Source organism: Euphorbia lathyris, chromosome 8, assembly GCF_963576675.1.
Source record: "Euphorbia lathyris chromosome 8, ddEupLath1.1, whole genome shotgun sequence".
Lineage (NCBI taxonomy): Eukaryota > Viridiplantae > Streptophyta > Magnoliopsida > Malpighiales > Euphorbiaceae > Euphorbia > Euphorbia lathyris.
This window is the reverse complement of record NC_088917.1, coordinates 82,271,663-82,277,295: the sequence shown is the minus strand read 5'-3', so window position 1 is coordinate 82,277,295 and position 5,633 is coordinate 82,271,663. Positions and strand designations below refer to the sequence as shown.

The following is a 5,633-nucleotide window of genomic DNA, read 5'->3' as shown; positions in this document are numbered from 1 at the left end:
TTTTTGATGCAATGTACTTAATTATTTGGTTAAATCCAAATAGGAGCGAAAACGAAGCTAAAACGGAGCTAAAATTGAGGAAAAACCTTAAAAACGTACCAAGAATGCATATCAGTCAGAAGAACGCTCGAGAAGGACGAAAAGCAGTCGAGAGACAGGGAAAACATCTCTCTGTCGCGACTGAGATTTTGAGAATCTCAGTCGCGACTTATGGAGGTCAGCTCGGGGGAAAAACGAAGTTCATACTCGTCCCTATACCCCCTGTCGCGACTGAGATTTTCAGAATCTCAGTCGCGACAGCGAACCCTTCTGCACACAAAACACATGTTTAAATCGAAAAAACGCGTCTGTTCGTTCGGATAAAAACAACCCTTCACCAGCGGATACGGCCCGTCATTTACAACCCTTCAACAACTATAAATAAGTGATCCATTTCAGAAATCAAGGTTGGAAAAAGTTAGAGAAATTAGAGAAGAAAGTTGTTATGTCGAGTTTCTGACTCAGAAAAGAATCAGAAAGTTTAGATTTCATTTCTGTACAAACAATCGTGATGTACACGAATTGTTATTAGATTAGTTATAAACAGTATTAGTTTAGTGTTTTCATTCTAGTAGTAGACGAACCTACGGAGTTTGAGAGAAAGATTGACGACCCGAATCTCAAAGTTTTCGTTACAATGCTATCCAAGTTTCTACTTCTCTGTTAACTTGTGAAAATTCACATTTCATTAATGATATACTTATTTATTCAATAAATTCTTACTGTTTGTTATTTTGATATTGTTCTGACAAAATGATTTTCAAAATGATAAATTGGTGTTTTTATTAAAACGTTCTATTCCATCTTATTCATATAAGAACTTTGTTGAACACTTGACAGATTTAGTTTTTATGGATGACATGATCGCTGATCGCGGCTTATCAGACATAAAATACTAGTTTGATTAAGGTAGAAATCACCTCAACATCAGGGGGATTTCTATGGTTCGAAGCCATTTAATTGAATAAATCGCTATATTGTTACATGTCTATAATCTTACAAAGTTAAAGTTGTTTTCTTTGCTTTATGAAAATAAGTTCTATTTTATTCCAATTGCGGAAGTATCTATCTTGTAATCAAAACCACAAAGACGGAATGGTTCTCTAAACTCGATATAATCCTTCTATCTAATCCTAATTTACCCAAACCAATACAATTAATTAAACGATTTTCTTTTATTAAACCTAAACCCGTGACTAAACCGGATTAAATAAAGTTTTAGTTAAAAAGCGTTCCCTGTGGGTTCGATATCTTTTATTACTACAAGCATATACCGTGCACTTGCGGAAATCGCTCAACAAGTTTTTGGCGCCGTTGCCGGGGAATGCCAAAATTTTTGACAAAATTTTAAATTTTTCGTGTTTTATTTCGAATCTAGGTTTAAACATACTTATTTTAACTTTTATAATTTAATAGTTTTCATTTACTAATTTATTTATTTTTCAAATTCTGTTTTGTAGGTAGTTTCGGTTCGTGCAAGATTTCAGGTTCATGCGCAGTTCTCGAAGTTCAGGCATTGTACCAGACCCTATAGACCCAGAAATTGAGAAAACCATTAGAAAGAACAAGAAAAATAAGAAAAACAAAAATAAGATCCCAGTAAAAACATATACCGAGCCAGAAAAAATGGCAGACCCACCAACACTTATGGATTACGCTAGGCCAGGTGTGGCCGGTGTGACCAATAGTATTGTTAGACCCAGAATCACCGCAAACCAATTTGAAATTAAGCCAGCTTTGCTTAATATGTTGCAAAATAATGTAACATTTTACGGGTTACCTAACGAAAATCCTAACACCCACTTAACAAATTTCCTTGAAATTTGTGATACTTTTAAAATTCCAGATGTGACTGCAGAAGCAATCAAACTTCGCCTCTTTCCTTTCACCTTGAAGGATAGAGCCAAAGAATGGTTAACTTCTATGCCTGCCGCAACTTTTGCCACTTGGGAACAATTAGCCCAAGCGTTTTTATCTAAATATTTTCCTTTAGCAAAAACCGCAAGAGTCATAAAGGAGTTAACATCTTTTTCTCAAAATGATAATGAGACTCTTTATGAAACTTGGGAACGTTTTAAAGACCTTCAACGTTTATGCCCACACCACCAATTACCCGCTGAACTTTTAATGCAAACATTTTACAATGGACTAAATCCTACAACTAGGGGTTCATTAGATGCTATGTCGGGAGGGCTATTTATGAAGAAAACATCAGCCCAAGCGAGAGAACTTTTGGAGGAAATGGCAATCAACAGCAGCATGTGGCCCGCGGAACGTGGACATATGCCGGTGGCAAAACCATCATCCTCAACCACATCATCAGTTAAAGGTATAGTTGAACTTGATCCAGTCGCAATGCTACAAGCCCAATTTTCTGCTTTATCGCACAAAATTGACAAGTTTATGGCACCACGCGATATCAATAGTAATCCAGTCCAAACGGATATGGACTACGAAAATATGAGTGAGATCGAACAGGTAAATTTTGTCTAAGGACAAAACCAAACTAATAATCCTTATTCTAATACCTATAATGCTGGATGGAGGAATCATCCTAACTTTAACTAGAAAGATAACAGTAACAATAATGCCAGTGGTAATCAAAATCGTACCACTAATTATCAAAATCAGTCAAGAGATACGATTAGCACTTTATCTTCTAAAATCGACAAGTTTATAGATGCTATCAGTGGAAAAATAAGTAATCACGACGATGGTTTTAAACGGATCGAAAATAAATTCGATCAGCTTATTAAAAACCACTCATCTAGCATCCATAATTTGGAGATCCAAATTGGTCAACTTGCTAAATCAATTCCATCCCGAAAAGAGGGAAGTCTTCCCAGCCATACGGAAGAAAATCAGAAAGAGCAGGTGAAGGCTATTACTCTTCGTTCAGGGGAAAACTATCAAGGGCCTGAAATGCCCAAAGATGTAACATTACCGGGAACTGATTTACCAAAGTCCAAAGAAGATATCTGAAACACAAATAATTCACCATTTGACACAAGTACCAAAACTTTTGTACCCAAGCCACCTTTTCCGCACAAAGTCCGAAATAAGGACTATGATAAACAACTTCTAACGTTTTTGGATAAACTCAAAAATTTGCACATCAATTTGACATTTATAGATGCAATCACACAAATTCCTAACTATGGTAAGTTTTTAAAGGATTTGATTTCAAAGAAAATCAGTTGGGAAGGAATTTCATCCATTTCATTAACTGAAGACTGTAGTTCAATAGTATCAAGTAATTTGCCCACTAAACTCAAAGATCCCGGATGTTTTACTATTCCGTGTAAGTTGGGAGATATTGAATTCCCAAGTTGTCTTTGTGATTTAGGAGCAAGTATAAACTTAATGCCATTGTCTATTTTTAACAAGTTAGGTTTATAAGAAGATATCAAACGTACCAATATGGTCTTGCAATTAGCGGATCAAACCACTAAGAGGCCATATGGTATAATTGAAGATGTTTTAGTCAAAGTCGATAAATTTATTTTTCCTACCGATTTTGTTATATTAGACTTTGCATATGATGTAAATTGCCCTTTAATTTTCGGTAGACCGTTTATGAACACGGGACGCGCTCTAGTAGATGTGTCGAAAGGGAAAGTAGTTTTAAGGATAGGAGAAGATAAGGTCGAGTTTAACATGAACAAAGCGATGAAATAACCTATGGAGGAATTCGCTTGTATGAAACTTGATTTAGTCGAGGAATGTGTCAATGACGTTATTCATAGTGATGAAATAATTGAACCTATAATAGACGAGGAATTAGATGATAAGGACCCAGAGCCTTTGGTTATAGAAGATGGACCAGTTCCGCCTTCAATTGTAACACCCCCTAAATTAGAACTTAAAGAGTTACCCAGTCATTTGAGATACGCTTTCTTAGGCGAGGGCGATTCTCTACCTATAATTATTTCTAACAAATTAACAAACGATCAAGAAGAAAAATTGAAAGAAGTTGTTAGAAATAGGATAGGAAGTATGGGATGGCAAATTTCAGACTTAAAATGAATTAATCCTAGTATAGTAATGCACAGAATTCACTTAGAAGAGGACAAGCCACCTAAAGCGGATGGGCAAAGACGCTTAAATCCGAACATGAAAGAAGTAGTCAAAAATGAGATTACTAAACTTTTAGACAATGGAATCATTTATCCGATCTCGGATAGTGAATGGGTTAGTCCAATCCATTGTGTACCTAAAAAGGGAGGCATAACTGTTCTAAGAAATGATGAAGGTGAACTTATACCTACACGAACCACCACTGGTTGGAGGGTTTGTATAGACTATAGGAACCTAAATAAAGCTACTAGGAAAGATCATTTTCCTCTACCTTTCATTGATCAAATGATCGAAAGGATAGCCGGTCATGCATTTTACTGTTTCCTAGACGGTTACTCCTGATTCTTTCAAATTTACATTTACCCGGATGACCAAGATAAAACAACCTTCACATGTCCTTACGGAACATTTGCATATAGGAGAATGCCTTTTGGTCTATGTAATGCACCAGCAACTTTTCAACGTTGTATGACAGCAATATTTAACGACTTCATTGAAGACATAATGGAAGTTTTCATGGATGATTTTTCAGTTTATGGAGATTCTTTCGATGCATGTTTACAAAACTTAGATAAAGTATTGTCTAGATGTGAGGAAACGAATTTAGTATTAAATTGGGAAAAATGTCATTTCATGGTAGACGAATGAATTGTTTTAGGTCATAAGATATCTGAAAAAGGTTTAGAGGTGGACAGAGCAAAGACTTCAGTTATAGAAAAATTACCCCCACCAACCACTGTTAAGGGAGTAAGATCATTTTTAGGTCATGCAGGTTTTTACAGAATGTTTATAAAGAATTTTTCTGTAATCTCCAAACCACTTACTAATTTGCTTATGAAAGATTCAACTTTTGATTTTAATAAAGATTGTTTACAAGCTTTCAATACTTTGAAAATGGCTTTAGTCAGTACACCTATAATATCGAAACCCAATTGGAATCTACCTTTCGAAATTATGTGTGATGCGAGTGACTTAGCTGTAGGATGTGTATTAGGTCAAAGGAAGGATAAGAAACTTCATGTTATATATTATGCGAGTCACACTTTGTCCGGTGCACAACTAAATTACACCACAACTGAAAAAGAAATGTTAGCAGTAGTTTTTGCATGTGATAAATTCCGATCTTATTTGTTAGGATCTAAAGTCATCATTCATACTGATCATGCAGCTTTACGATATTTATTTGCTAAGAAAGATGCAAAACCACGTCTTATTAGATGGGTTTTACTATTGCAAGAATTTGACATTGAGATTAAAGACAAAAAGGGAGTTGAAAACCTAGTCGCTGATCATCTATCAAGACTTAAGGATGAAAACGGTCTCATCGGTGAAACATCAGGCATTCGAGATGATTTCCCCGATGAACATCTCATGCAAGTACAAAGTGTCATAGCTCCATGGTATGCGGATATAGCCAATTACTTAGCTGCACATGTTGTGCCAGATGGATTGACTTCTCAGCAAAAGAAGAAATTCTTTTCAGAAGTTAAGAAATATTTTTGGGAAGATCCGTTCTT

The 5,633-nt window shown here is 35.6% G+C and overlaps 1 non-coding gene across 1 annotated transcript; it reads right to left on the bottom strand.

Moving 5' to 3' along the window:
* Nucleotides 1-2,043: 2,043 nt before the first annotated feature.
* LOC136204349 (small nucleolar RNA R71) lies at nt 2,044-2,150 on the bottom strand. Its single transcript, XR_010675193.1, has one exon. It is a non-coding gene; the product is annotated as a small nucleolar RNA R71 (small nucleolar RNA).
* Between the last annotated feature and the right edge of the window lie 3,483 nt (nt 2,151-5,633).